The 15525-nt window shown below is 36.8% G+C and overlaps 1 pseudogene; it reads left to right on the plus strand.

The window, feature by feature from the left end:
* LOC129065359 (40S ribosomal protein S18-like) overlaps nt 1-12922 on the plus strand; it is a 31569-nt pseudogene extending 18647 nt beyond the window's left edge.
* The last annotated feature ends 2603 nt before the right edge of the window (nt 12923-15525 follow it).

Here is a 15525-nt window from a genome sequence, read left to right on the forward strand (position 1 = left end):
TGTAAGCAAGGATTTATTTACAGGCTCTCTTTTTATTCTATATATCTGTTTTTACACCAGTACCATAGTATTATTTAATTTTTTTTATTTATTGATTGTTTGAGAAAGAGAGAGAAACATTGATTTGTTGTTCTGCCACTTAATTTGTATATTCACTGCTTGCTTCTTCTCTAGTGCCCTGACTAGGGATCCAACTCACAACCTTGTTGTATCAGGACAACGCTCCAACCCACTGAGCTACCAGAGTAGCATCATAGTGTTTTCATTATCATAGCTTTATAGTAGAGTTTGATATGAGAGAGCATAGACTTCACACTTTCTTCTTTTTAAACATTTACTTGGCTACTCAGGGCCTATTGTTTCATATAGATTTTAGGATTACTTATTCTAATTCTAAGAAGAATGCAATTGATGTTGTAATAACCACTTCATTGAATCTGTATATTGCTTTAGGTAGTAAGAAGAGTTTAATGATATAAACCCTTCCCTTCTTTTTTTGCATCTTTCCCTTTTTTGCATCTTTAATTTCTCCAATGTCTTACAGTTTTCAGAGTACAGGTCTTTCACCTCTGGTTAAATTTATTCCTAGATATTTATGCTTTTTGATGCAATTGTAAATTTTTAAGAAATTCTAAAATTTAGTCTTAATGACTCCTTGGGTCCCTATAGTTGTTTAATTTTGCGTATTTGTCTCTGTGTGTATGTGTAAATTAGTAGTGGCAAGGCTTCTAAAATAATTTTGTTAATGATTCCCAGTGTTATTAATTCTGCTGGCTTGGTTTCTATTTGGGGGGAATATATTGTGCTTTATGTTCAAGTCTATGTTATGATTAATTATCATGATTATTTCATGTAAAGTTAAAAGAAAACGCATTCTCTATCATGAGTTTTAGGGTTTTAAATATTTCTATAACTTTTCTTCATTAATTATATTGTTTAGATCTTTCATACTCTTCTTATCGTGTTTACTTTTTGCTTCATCAGTTTAGGATTGAGAAAATTAAAATTTTCTATCAACATGTCTTTTCTTACATCCTCCAATTTTGGCTTGGAAAATTGTTGCTGAGTTATTGGGCACACAGACACAAATAATCACTTCTTTGGTGTAAATTTTATATTTTTATATTTTAAATGTCACGTTTGGAAATCTGATTTTTTGTACTTAAATGACCATGATGTTTCTTTGTCTATTCTTTCATTTATAACCTTCTAGAATCACTTTAATGTAGATCTGTCTTTTAAAGACAGTACGATACCAGATTTTTCATTTTAGCCAATCTTTATTTTTTCACTTTCGTTATAATATTAAGTGGCAGCGTTTATCTATTTCTAGCATACTTTCTTTGTCTGTAAGTGCATCAAATTATTTCTATTCTTTCATTTTTCTTCTAAGAAGTTTGTGTGGAATTTGGTTCCTTCTTTTTCCTTTCCTTTGCATTCAAATAAGATCAGTTTCCTTATATTCATTGAAGAGCAGAGAGTGTCAGGATACCGTTTTTATTGGTTAGAATTGAAGAGCCATAGAGTCCAAGGGCCCTCGAGCATCACCTGACCTAAATGTAAACCATCTGTACTCACCCAGGATTTGGATTCTGCTCTCAGGTTTCCGGGCTGAGCTTTCCCAGGAACGTGTGTTGCAGATTGTTAGGCTCCCTGCTCTGGTTCTCTTAGAGTTTTCGGAAGATCCTCCGCCTCTCCGCCACTTTCTCCTTCACCAGCAAGTCCTGCTTCGCTGGTGGCGGGGTCCCATCCGCTCCGGTGTCGCGGTTGTCCTTAAAAATGTAGCGCCCACGTTTGTGAGCACCGTTCTCTGTGTGATTTTGTGTTTCTCTGTCCCAGTTACTCTGTTGTGATTATGAGGACAGAGATAGTGAAATATTTGCCCCGACACCACTACCCGCTTACTCGCACTGCAGTTTATTTGTGCCTTTCATAAAACATTGGTCACACCCTGTTGTGGATTAGAGCAATTTAGGAACATGTCTTAATCTCTCTCTTCAATATGAAACTCCTGGAAGGCGAGGACTGTAGGTTTTCCATGTATGTATCACCTGCCGTGCCTGTCATGAAGACTTCTTCATCACTTTTAACTTATATTTCCAAATAAAAAATGTATTATTAATAATAATGTTTTTAAATACGGCCTGCATTTAAACTTTCTATAACGTTTATGTTTTCTTTACTTAGAAGCTTGAACTGAAACCAATCAAACTCTAAAGGTTCTATAGGGATAGTCAGGTTATATCATCCTTATGTTTGTCTCCGAAATAATTCAAAATGGCTGATCAATAGTCCACTGTGTCAAAGTATGGCAGTTTATATTAAAGCTTATTTACACATGTGAGAACCTCAAGTACCTAAGAAATATATATTTTGAACAGGCTTCTATATTCATGAATGTATAGTGTTATGATATCCTTCTAAAATGAAATTTCCTTGTAATGTTTTCAAAAATCAGAGTTCTTCCATGAAGACATATTTGCACATATTTGATTTTGCTTTTTTAAAACATGTTTTCAAAAGATTTTATTTATTTATTTCTAGAGAGGGGGAAGGGAGGGAGAAAGAGAGGGAAACTGAGGTATGTGGTCGCCTCTCAAGCGCCCCCTACCGGGGACCTGGCCTGCCACCCAGGCATGTGCCCTGACTAGGAACAGAACTGTTGACCCTTTGGTTCACAGGCCGGGACCCAATCCAATGAGCCACACCAGCCACGGTTGATTTTGCTTTTAACTGAATACTAAAAGAGCTCCACATGTTTATATTCATTATAGTTTTTTTTTTCATTTACTTCTTTTTAGTGTTATCCTTAAAAATATAATATTTAACCTGAAGAATGTCAGAGACTGGACCTGTTCTTAAAAACTTGTAATAGGAACCATTAATTCCAACTTCTTTTAAGATCAGCTACAAAGATAAAACCATTAGAATAACGTAATATTTAGAAATTCTGTTTTGTAGGTCAAATCAACTATAATGCTTTGACATGTTTTATACTGATATTTTCCTCTTTATAAGCAATGTTGTATTTTTCCCTTTTCAGTGAGTTAGCATTTTTTTCTCAATTTAGCTCTAGATTTCCATCTTAAAGAAAAATAAAAATTACTGCCACTAAATAAGAGTAAATTCAAACCCACCTCAAACATACTTAGTGTGACAATAACTTAGCTGAATTCTATTAATCACTGCACACTTATTATATTTTACATAAACATCTGTCAGTATCTGCTAGTTAAAATATACTCCTATATTATGTGTCTACAAAGTCAATTTAATATAATTGAAGGCTCCAATTTTTAGTAATTATCTTGTAATTACTGATTTCTCTAAAGCACTTTTTCCCCTTCGGTTGATAAATTGAGTTACTAAATATGTGTTGCAACAAACATTGTTTGTTTCCTGTCTGGTAGCTGCTATTCCTTGCTGGCAGAGTCCTGCCTTTATGAAGGTATTTGCCCTCCTATGTGCTCAAGGAGAGCTGACGATTTCACAGTTAGTTCCAGGAGATGAGCATTGACTTAGAAAATCATGAAAAGTCCATCCCTGCCCCGGCTGGTGTGGCTCAGTGGATTGAGTGCCAGCCTACGAACCAAAAGGTTGCTGGTCCGGTTCCCAGTCAGGGCACAGGCCCGGGTTGCAGGCCAGGTCCCCAGCAGGGGGCGTGTGAGAGACAACCACACAGGGTTGTTTCTCTCCCTCTCTTTCTCCCTCCATATCCCCTCTCTTTAAAAATAAATAAATAAGACCTGTTTTTAATAAAGTCCATTCTTCTTGCCAGTGACTGGTTTACACATAGTCATGTGAAAATTAGCTATAAGAAGTTGTTATACCGCACGGTGCTTTAAACAGTTTGTATTGGATCTTTTCTATGAGCTGTGATGAATTTCTTAACCAAGAACTGGAGAACGGGCAGAGAAAACACAAAGCGTGACTGTATGAGAGTGATTTTGGGGACAAAGGTAAACTTACATTTAATGAAAGAATTTGACCCATGTTTGTTAGCGTTGAAAACAAAATACCTTGTTTCAGTCTCATTTCTGTAAGAAAGTGAAAAATGATAGTCCCTACCGTTGCAATAGGATTTTATCTGGTAAAGGCTAAAGGCTCTGTTTTCATGTTTTGTTTTGTTTTTTTACTCAAATGGTTCTCATTTTTGAAATCAATAACCAACTCTTGAATTTTGCGTCTTTTTTTGTTTCACACTACACTGCCACATTTTAGAATTCCATGCACATTTGTCTTTCCCTCTTCTCTCAACACTCTATCAAAAATGGCAGTGTGAAACTAACTGGAATGTAAATTGTGTTTTTATTTTTTAATAACTCTAAGAATTGCTTTTCTGTCAACGCTGACAAATTCTTATTAGCCACTGGCCTTGGAACTGTTCATCTACTAAGACATCTAAATAAATGGACATATGTCAAAGTGAAGTGTGTGCTAGGAACTGAAAGTTATTCAGAAAAATGCTAAATATGAGAAAGTTTAAAAGTTATTTCAGTATTTTTTTCTCGTTACTTAGTTATTCTCACAGGATTACACCGAAATCCTTGGAGCTGACGATATTTGATATGAGTCTGGATGATATTATTTCTATTTAGTGAATTTTGAATCACAGAATAATATGGGAAAAATTAATGGACATATTCCATCTAACACATTCTTTTATTCCAATGACAAATTATGTATGAGTTCTTCACTGAGCCTCTGCTTCAGAGACGCTCTGTCTTTTCCTAGGTGGCCTCAAAGCATATGAAAGGCTTGGGATGAGATGATGCTGTATAGTCTCCCTTTCTTTTTTACTTTTGAAGATCAAAAAACGTATCCCACACCTTCTTAATCACCTGTTAAGCAGACCTGACTCCAGTGCCTCTCTGACTCCATAAATCTCATGGTAAAACCTTTCTTTTATCTTTAACCTATGATTGACTCTGAGTGAATGAAACTACATAAAAATGTGCGTGTTCCCAACTAGTCTTCTATTGCCCCTAAAGTTATGTTTTTGCATTAGGCTTCAAAATGGATGCTTTTTTAAATTATTGAAGCATGGCAATTATCGGATCGCGATGAAGCGACATTTCAAAAATGCTCAAATCTCACCCTTCACTGTCCTTCCCATAGCACAAAACTCACAGGATATGAGAGAAAATCTAATCCAAAATGCTAAATTCCTTATGAAACATTTTAAGGCCAGAAATGTGTTAAGAAACAAGATCATTGCATAAGTGAGCGCTTGTCAAAAGCAAAGGAATAAAGCTGGAATTGGAAACAATAAGTACTCAGAATTCATACATATGAGCAACAACAGAGAAGGCTAAGAAAGTGAATTGTGTATGTGCCTGCCTTAGTGTCACTTCTAATTTTTAGAATACTGTCCCAGAAGTCTTCTTGTTCTTTTCCAGGACTGACTCCTTCCCTCCGGTTTTACTTCATCTCTACTATTCTTTGGAAAAAACAACCGGAAGTGCCTTGGTACCAGCTCGCACTACTGACATGTAGTACTTAGCATCTGGAAAACAGATGTAAGTCATCACTCAGCTTTCTGGGTTCAAATGGACTTCATATGTGCAAATTAAGGTGTATCTTAAGGGACAGGCTATACATGTATTGCGAGATCACTGTATGTGAATGTGATGTGCCTCGAGGTAATGCTACCCTGAATAATAATATTAACAATATTGTCAATGATGTTGTAATTTGAGTACACGATGTGACGGGACTTCTGCTTAGCTCTTGTCATGCATGCTTTTGTAAAGGGGACTCTGACAAGCACCATTCATCTATTTCGGAGATTGCAAAATAAGGCTCATAATTTAGATAATTTGGTTTAGGCAGGATGATTGACCTGTAAAACATTGGGTTGGTCAAAAAGCCCTTTCTGTTTTTTCCATAAAACAGACTACATATTTTTCTCCTTCACCAATGACTTCATTGATTTGGGTGTTTTGAGCATATGGGCAATTAATTGCTCTCAATTAATGTCTCGACGGGATCACTATCAACTTCAACTGGTCTCCCTGACTGTGGAACCTTGTCCAGTGAGAAATTCCCAGCGTGAAACTTCACAAGCCACCTGGGACACATCCGGTTGGTCACAGCACCTTCTCCGTACCCTGCACAAATCCTTTATTCTGTTTCAGTTGTGTTTTTACCTTTCTTGAAAAATTAAAACATAATATGCCCAAAATGTTGCTTATTTTCTGCCATCTTCAATATTAAAATGGCCACACAAAAACTCACCAATTTTGAGAAGTTTTTTTAAATGCACGCTGATATGACAGCTGTCACAATACAGTCGAACAAAATTGTTTCCAATGAAGTTAAAGGTAACTAAGCACTACTAGAGACATCTTATGGGAAAAAAAAAACAAAAGAAATTTTCAGCCAACCCAGTATGTTGTTAAATGGTAAGGAAGAATTAAACTTGCAAATGAAACAAAGATTCCTAATCTGCTGACTTTAAGACAAAGAGTTTATCCTGTATTAAGGAGGTGGGCCCAATGTAACACAAAGTTCTCCATGCTGGGAAGAGGGAAGCCAAGTATTCAGCGTCAGAGAGAGGGCAACGTGAGGACTAGAGTCGTCATTGCTGGCTTGAAAGGTAGAAGAGAGCCAGAAGCCAAGGAGGGTGGGCCTCCCTCCTTTCTAGAAGCTGTAAAGCTGCATTTGCTGCTGACACTTACATTTTTTTTTCCAGTAAGACTCATTTCTGACTTCTGACTTCCAGTGCTGTAATATAATAATGTGTCTTGTATTAAGCCGTTACGCGTGCAGTAGTTTGTTACAGCAGCAACAGAGAACTAATACCCTAATAAGTTGACATGTTTTTTATTTTTTTCCTTGCCTCCATATACTCTCTTCATTTTAGGGACAACACTCTGCTTATTTCACATCCTTCTCTCACTCTTAACTTCCATACATTTTGGACAAAGTGCATCTTTACATAGGCTACAAGGAGGCAACATGTTATCCAAGTGATCTACCTAATATTTTCCCTTTCCCTCAACCAAAATTCTCACTCAATGGCTAGGTATATGACATAAGTTAAACTAGTTGGAATCCATTTCTGAGTTTTTTTAACTATGAGAAAATTTCATTTTTTCTCCTGTTGGATGTTAAAAAAATGCTCCAGAGGATTTATATTGGTGGAAGCCATCTTGTGACGATGTGGTACTAAAGAGTAGACTTAACATTAAAGTAGAGTCAAGAAATAGAAAGAACTTCCCATGCTGGTAAAATTATGTGAACGCTGAATCAAGCCATTAAAGAAGCTATGTCTACTATTGAACTACTCAATCATCGTGAGCCAATATATGTCTTTGCTTAAGCCAGTTAGAGTTAGGCTTTCTGATTCTTGAAAGGGGAGGAATCTATACTAATGCAATATTTACCTAACTTCATATTCCTAAGAGCAAACTTTATATTTTCAATTATGTAAAATTTCCAGGAACACAAACTACCTGCTTTGCGATAATCATGTATCACACACTCTAAACAAATGCATTATATTCGTGCTTATTTTCTCTAGTCATCATGTCATGCATTTTCAATGATCGCATTGTTAAGTGGCCTCTACAATGTCATGACCACTTACTATTTAAGAGATATAGGGGTTTAAGGGTGCGTGCAATATATATCTACATGCACAATTGATTACGTGCACATAGATATGTATTAATCTATATCTATATATCCCTACTAAAAATGAAGATGTACTTAATGTGATTAAGAAAGCAAAAAGAGAAAATTTAAGACAACTGAGATGAAGTGACTTGTTCAAAGGTGAGATAAAGTGAGTTGACTTACCCAAAGTTATTCATCTCGCTGTGGGAAAGCAAGAGAAATAGTTCAAGATTCTTAACTGCTAGCCTGATTATTCCACTGCTAAAGGTGCAAGAAATCTCAGGCAACGTGTGGTACAGAAACATGAAAAAGAAGAACTTTCATTTCGAAACATGGAGTCTCAGCATCATAATTCTCTTAGTGCAGATCACAGAACACCTATTGATTCTGTTTCTGAAATCTCACACAGAGTGTTTATCTAATCCCTTTAGAATGGGAAGTTTGATTGTTCAAAGCAATCTGTGTGTCATTTTCTGGCAAAGAGCCTGAAATAAGAAACATGAGCCCCACAAATCCACCTCTATGGCAATGTAACCCTGGCCTTCCACCATAGAAGTATCTCTACCAAAAGCATTACAACTCAATAGTTTATAAGTATTTTTTTCTGATATTGAATTGTAAGCTATTGAAGGGAAGCAGGAAGTAGCTCATTACCAGGGATTGTGACGATTCCTACATATTTTCTGGTAAAGGACATGCAATCGGATTAGTCAAGGAAATAACAGGTGATAAGCTCAAATGTTTGTGGACATGTAGAGAAATCAGCACTCATATGTTATTGGGAAATGTGCTAATTGTAGTTAATTATATATTAATGTTCATTGGGCAGGGAATAGGGTAGCATCTTTTAAACTTTAAATGCATATACTTTGGCCCTGGCTCGTGTGGCTCAGTGTATTGAGCGCCAGCCTGCGAACCAAAAGGTCGCTGGTTCAATTCCCTGTCAGGGCACATGCCTGGGTTGCAGGCCAGGTCCCCAGTAGAGGGCGCATGAGAGGCAACCACACATGGATGTTTCTCTCCCTCTCTTTTTCCCTCCTTTCCCCTCTCTGAAAATAAATAAATAAAATCTTTTCAAATACATACATGAATTAATAAATAAATAAATAAAATCAGCTTTTCAAAACTTCAGTGTCCTTGTAAGTAAAAGGGTTAATAATTAATAACTACTTCACCAAGTTATGAGGATAAGAAGTGGTTTTACAGGTAAAATGCTTTACACAGTGCTTGATATAGTGTAATTGCTCCATAGATGACAGATAGATAATTATCATTAGTAATATCGTGCCATTAGTAATATAGCGTAGTAGCATTATTATTGGTATAGTAGTCTTTACTGTTGTCATGATCATAGTTTTTGTCATCACATTACTAGTAGTGCCACTGCAGTGGGAAGAACATCTTCTGGCCAGAAGTTGCATCTATCCATTGTATTGTATAGTCTCATGAATTACAGTCAATGCAAGACCTTTCAGAAGTAGATGCGCATCAGTAGAACTGTATGTGAAACTGGAATATCAACCTTTATCCTTCTCCAGTCACCTTCACGAGTATTTCAGAGCTTGAAGCTATGCTTCAAGGCCTCTTTGAAGAATTTCATACTTGCGCCTTTCTCAATAGCCTCTCCTCTGAGATTCCAGTGAGTGTGTGAATTTTGCGTATTCAACCTCATCCAGGATACAAGAAACGCTTTTAAAGAAAATTATTGATGTAACTAAACTCTCATTCCAATAAGAGACTCAAAAAATGCTACATAGGTCAAGTTCTACTTCTTGACGTGTTTTCCATAATGTGCTACTTAACTATAGGCAGCACTGACAAGAAAGTCTTAGAGAATAGCTAAATTATAAATATTAAAGCCCTGTCATGAGGGCCATTTAAATTCAGCTGCACAGGTCATGGATATTCCACTCAACTCTCATAGAGTTCATTTCAATGAAATGATCATAATATATTCATAACAGTTTAATGAAAAGGTTGAATCACTCTACAAATTTATGAGTTATTAAAATTTGGTACATGTTTTTCTGAATAAACTTTTTATTGATCTATCTCTCCATTTATTTCTCCATCCATCCATTCATCAATTAACCTACTCAGCCTAATATTTATCTCATCACATGTTATCTTATCTTCCTGAGCACATTCCATATACAAAATCTGTCATTAGGTTTTTTGGTTCTTGGAAATAAAACATAAAAATAAATAAGACAAGTTTTCCACTCTCAAAGAAATTGTAAGGAATGAAATATATGTTCTAACAGGAGAATTTGGTGCTTTATCAGAAAGCAATACTCAAAGTATTTTAGAATACAGAAGATGAGAGACTGATTTATGTTGGCATTGTTAAAGAAGACTTTGCAAAGCATACAGCATTTCTATAATCTACTGGGGATATGATGATTTTTACATTAACAACATCAACCATGCATACTCAATAATGAGGTAGCCTTGCTTGTTTATCTTTTTCACCTATAGCAACTTCAACAAATAATAGTGACACTGTCATAATGTAAAATGTTTCCATGGTATTTACAATACAGCATTCAAGTCAACTGAAAATTGGATTACATGTGACCTATCCTGGAGAACGTGCTATATGTATTTGAGAAGATTGTGTATACTGCTACTGTTGTGTGGAATTTTCTGTTATGTCTGGTTGGTCCATGTAGTCTGTAATGTTGTTCATATTGTCTGTTTCTTTGTTGATTTTTTTTTGTCTGGATGATCCATCTATTATTGATACCAAGTAATTCAGTCTTTTACTATTGTTGTATTGCTGTTTATTTCTCCCTTTATATCAGTCAATGTTTGCTTTATATATTTAGGTGCTCTGATGTTGAGCACATATATATTTATATTTGTTGTATCTTCTTGTGGAATTGACTTTTTTATCATTATTTAATGGCTTTCTTTGCCTCTTTTAAATCACAGTTGTGATTTAAAATCTATTTTGTCTGATATAAGTATACCCACGTCAGTACTTCTTTGGGTATACTTCTCTACTATTTGGGTAGACTATCTTTCTTCCACCTTACCTGAGCAGTATACAAAATCAATATACAAAAATCAGTTGTGATTCTACATAGTATAAATGAACTATCTAGAAAGGAAATTCAGAAAACAATCCCATTTATAATAGTTTAAAAAGAATAAAAACAAGAATAAAATTAACCAAGAAAAGGAAAAACTTGTACACTGAACACTGTAAAATGCTGATGAGAGAAATTAGAGCAGACACAAATAAGTGGAAATATGCCCTGTTCATGGATTGGAAGAATTCATATTGATAAAATATTCATGCTATTCAAGGCAATCTACAGATTCAATGCAATTCCTATAAATATTCCAATGACAATTTTTACAGAGATAGAAAAAAACGATTCTAAAATTCATATGAAACTACAAAAGACTTCAAATAGCTAAAGCAATGTTGAGAAAGAAGAAAAAAATGGATACATCACACTTATTGAGTTCAAAATATTTTACAAAGCAATAGGAGCCAAACAGGCCCACAGATCAGTGGAACAGACTGGAGAGAATAATAATAAACCCATACAATTGCAGTGAATTTATTTTTGACAAAGTCATCAAGAATTAAGAGTTGGAGAAGAATAGTCTCTTCAGTAAACAGTACTGAGAAAACTGGATATCCACATGCTAAAGAATGAAATCAGACTCTTACGTTATACACAAAACCAAACCCCACATTGATGGAGGACTTTAATGTAAGACCGGAAGCTCTGTGCCTCCATTGTTTTTTCCTATATATTTCTGTCTGTTTTTATTTGTGGTATTCCATATTTTTTTCCTCTGTTGCCTCCTTTTTTAAGGTATGCATCTCAGTTTTGGTTTGTGTGTGTGTGTGGGGGGGGTTACCATTAAGTTTATGGAAAAGTTTCACATGTACAGTAGTCCTCTTGCTTTGAATGCATCTGATTTCCAGCCTCCTTTGCAAATCACACCTTTACTCCTTCCTCTTTATGTTTTTGTGATCACAAATTATCCCTGTTCAGGCTGTAAGTTTGTTGGAGATCTTACTCATAGTTCTGTTACCTTTTGTCTTTTGTTTCAGGTAGAATAACCCCCTTGAGTATCTCCTGCAGTGGAGGTCTACTGGTGATAAATTCTCTCAGCTTCTGTATGTCAGGAAAAGTCTATGTTTCCTTCATATCTAAAGCATAACTCTGATAGTATATTATTTTTGGTTGATCCTCTTTCAGTAGTTTGACTATTTTCTTCTACTCTCTTCTAGGTTGTAGAGTTTCTGCTGGGAAGTCTGAGGAGAACCTAATGGGCTTTCTCTTAGAGGTCACTTCCTTCTTTTCCTTGCTGCCTTGAGACTTTGTTCTTTGTCATGAAGTTTTGACAGTATTTACACAAGGTGCCATGGAGAAGGCCTTTTTTGGATTGAGGTAACGAGGTGTTCTGTGTGCTTCTTAGAGTTGAGGATGTAGCTCTTTCCTTAGGTTTGGGAAATTCCCGCCAGCTATTTGTTTGAATCGGCTCTGTTCCCTCCTTCCTCTCTTCTTCTGGTATGAGGACCACTGTTCTTATATTGCTCTTTCTGATGGAGTCAGATTGTTCTCTCAAAGTTTGTTCTTGTTTAGGCTCAAGCTCTTTCTTTTCCCCTCAGCATCATTTCTAGATTTCTATCTTCAATATCACTAATCTTTTCTCCATTTGGTCAGCTCTATTTCCTATCCTTGCTAGTTCATTCTTGATCTATTACATGGAGTTTTCATCTCCAGATATCTATTTGGCTCTTTTTTAAAATTTCAATCTTTTTGTTAAACTACTTATTTCTTTCATTGATTTGATTTCCGAGATCATGAAACAGCCTATCTGTGTTTTCTTACATCTCCTTAAGTTTTTTCAGAACTGTAACTTGAATTCCTTGTCATTTAAATCATATATTTTCACGTCTTTATTTTCTGGAAGTTTCTCTACTTTTTTCTGAGCTGCCTCGTTATCTTGGTTATTTGTGGTATCTAATGGATTTCTTCTGTGCTTAGGCATCTATGTATGAGTGTCACTTCTTTAGTAGATTGATAAGAAGTCTTTTTTTATGGTTTTTTGGAAGGTGGCACTGAATTGACAGTTTTTTAGCTCTCTTCCACCTCTCTGGCTCTTCAGATTTCCGTTTGGTGGTGGAAATGACCCAGTGTTCCCTTGGGAGGTGTGGCGGTGGAGTAAGCTGGGAGACCCCAGCCGCCTTCTTTGTTGCTTTGCCCTTCCAGCAATGGCGACCAGGAGACCTCTTCGGAGCACGCCCTACTTGCTCACCGGGCCCTGGGATTAGTCGCAGAGCCCGCCCTTTAATCAGGGAAAAGTGTTCCTGCAGAACTGGTTTTCAGGTTTCAGATTATGTGCCCTGCAAGCCAACATGAAGGGTGTTAAAGGAAGGTGGCCAGGCTCCGCGGCTTTGTGTCTCTGCGGCAGGCTGAGTGGCAAACAGCTGTGGCCGCACCTCTACGGTCCGGACCGGCCCTGGTCACTGGTCGCAAACGCAGCTGCTACTGGCCACTCCCACAGGAGCGCTCGTTCCATCTCCTTGGCCTTCCTGGCCGACGGCAGGGCCAGCCGCCCCTGGATTCCTCCTCTCTCCGGGCTGAGACGCGCCCTGAGCTCTAAGCTGTAGAGCTGTGTCCGTGGCTCCTCCCCGCTTTCCTGTTCTCTCGCCTTCCTGGTTTGTACCCACTCGCCCATCCTAAGATGTCTCCCTGTGCCTATCTCTCAGGTGGGTTTGTGTGTTAAGGAGGGAATCCTTGGTTGAGTTGTAGCTGCCCGAACTGTTGAAAGTTCAAGGGGAGAGACCAAGGCGATTTTTCACATCCCCATTTCTCTGACCTCCTGACTTTATTGTTTTCTTACATTATATTTATGAGATGTCTAAAGCAGGGGGAAGAAGAGGAATCAGCTGGAAACTACAGGCTAAGCAGGAGAAAGCCTAGAAGAGTCTGCTTTTCCCTTGTGAGCAGAAATATAATTTAAAAAGTAGGAAAGTATTATTGTTGCATTTGCCATTCATCCTGGATCGTGAGAATTATTTTGTCATGTCTGTATTTAGGACTAACTGAATACAAACAGAATGACTTTTTCTTTAATAATATTTGTTTCTTATTTTTAAAAAAGTGATAAAGAAAGATCAACATTATTTGCCTTAAAAGCTAAAGTGTCCGCACTATATGTCAGACCCAGGAATGATTTCTTTCTAGAGCAAGTCGTTTCACCTGTCATGGCTATATATCATTCCTCCCCTTGGAGGTAACTGTCCATATCAAAACTACAAGTTTGCAGTGAGCCATGTGTGAAAAATAAGATGTTCAAGGGGTATTATTAAAGGTAATTTCAGGTTTTCAAGTTCCCTTTAAATTCACTTGTGATACGTGGAATTATGGTCCCCCAAGATGTCTACCGCAGAATGCCTGGAACTCGTGACTAAGTTGCCTTACATGACAAAGGCAACTTGGCAAGAGGTGATGAAGATTATTGACCTTCAAATGAGGAGACTATCCTGGGTGATTGGAGTGGGCCTGATGTGATTCCATGAACTGTTAAAAGCAGAAGAGGAAGGGATACGTGTAGGTCAGAGAGATGAGACAACAAAAAAAGAGAGAGAGATTCAGTGGCAAAAGACTTGACCGCCATTTTTAGCTTTGAAGAGGAAGAAAAGGGGCCCAGAGCCAAGGAATGCAAATGGCCTCTGGAAGCTGAGAACACGATTAGCTGACAGACAACAAGGAACGTGGGACCTCGGTCCTACAACAACAAGGAGAAACTAAATGAGCAAGAACATACCCTCTCTTTGAGCGTCTGGAAGGAAACGCAGTCCTGCTAATGCCTCGGTTTCAGCTCAGTGAAATAAATGTTGGAATTTTAACTTATAAAACTATAATATATTACTTTTGTATCATTTAAGCAACTAACTTTGTGGTGATTTGTTATGCAATAATAGAAATCTCATTTTGTGACCTATCTGAATTAGAATTCTAATTCCGGCTTAGCGTTATTATTAATTATTGTGTTTCTGTTGTAAAATTCAAATAATGAGCTAGGTTCACAGTTTAACTTTGCCCTACTTTCTGAGAATTTTATAATCTAAATTAACCCAATAAGAAAAACAGGTTAAAACTGCAAACATGAGAAACTGCATTCATATGTATAGGGAAAGAATATGCCGAAACAGGGGAGAACGTTTAATTCAGATTACAAATAAATGAAGAATGTTTGGCTGGACAGACACATTGGGGCTGATTTTTTTAAACATATGCCCCTCTTTCTTTATTGTGATTAAGTCCCTTTAAAATTAACGAGACTTATGTGTTCATAGCAACGTGATAAGAAGCCTTCCAATGAGCAATAGTTTAAACCCCTATCTATCCAGGACATTCATTAGAATTTGTGAAATCTTTCAAACAACCTTGGAGAATACCCAGATGAGTAGTCAGCAATGGTGTTGCTCAGACCATTACGATGAGAGGGTATAGTGTATGTGCAGTGCCTAGCTTCATTCTGATTTCTTTTTTTTTTTTTTTTTTTGCATGAGTTCTTTCTCTTCTCCATTACGTAAAAGCTCCTCAAGACAAGAAGTCACGTACCTGATGTGATGGGGGTATTAAATTTTTAAAGAGGGGCCTAACCTAACATTTTTAGCTGAATTATATAACATGAAATGACAAAGATATTCTAAACAGCTTCTATGAGTTCTAGAAAGGGTTGCTTGAAACCTGATGAAATCGTATTGTTTTACCTGTTCCCATAAAATTGCAGTTTATAACTTACACTTAGGACTCACTGCAAAATTCAGTATTACAATCATTTTTCTATTTTGGTTGCCTTTGAAGTCGGCACTCCCTGACAGGCAATAGATAGGCCCACTTTATTATCTACCTCAGCTTCCAT

The sequence above is a fragment of the Pteronotus mesoamericanus genome, unplaced genomic scaffold (genome assembly GCF_021234165.1).
Source record: "Pteronotus mesoamericanus isolate MK-2021 breed Mesoamerican mustached bat unplaced genomic scaffold, CSHL_Meso_final contig_177, whole genome shotgun sequence".
Lineage (NCBI taxonomy): Eukaryota > Metazoa > Chordata > Mammalia > Chiroptera > Mormoopidae > Pteronotus > Pteronotus mesoamericanus.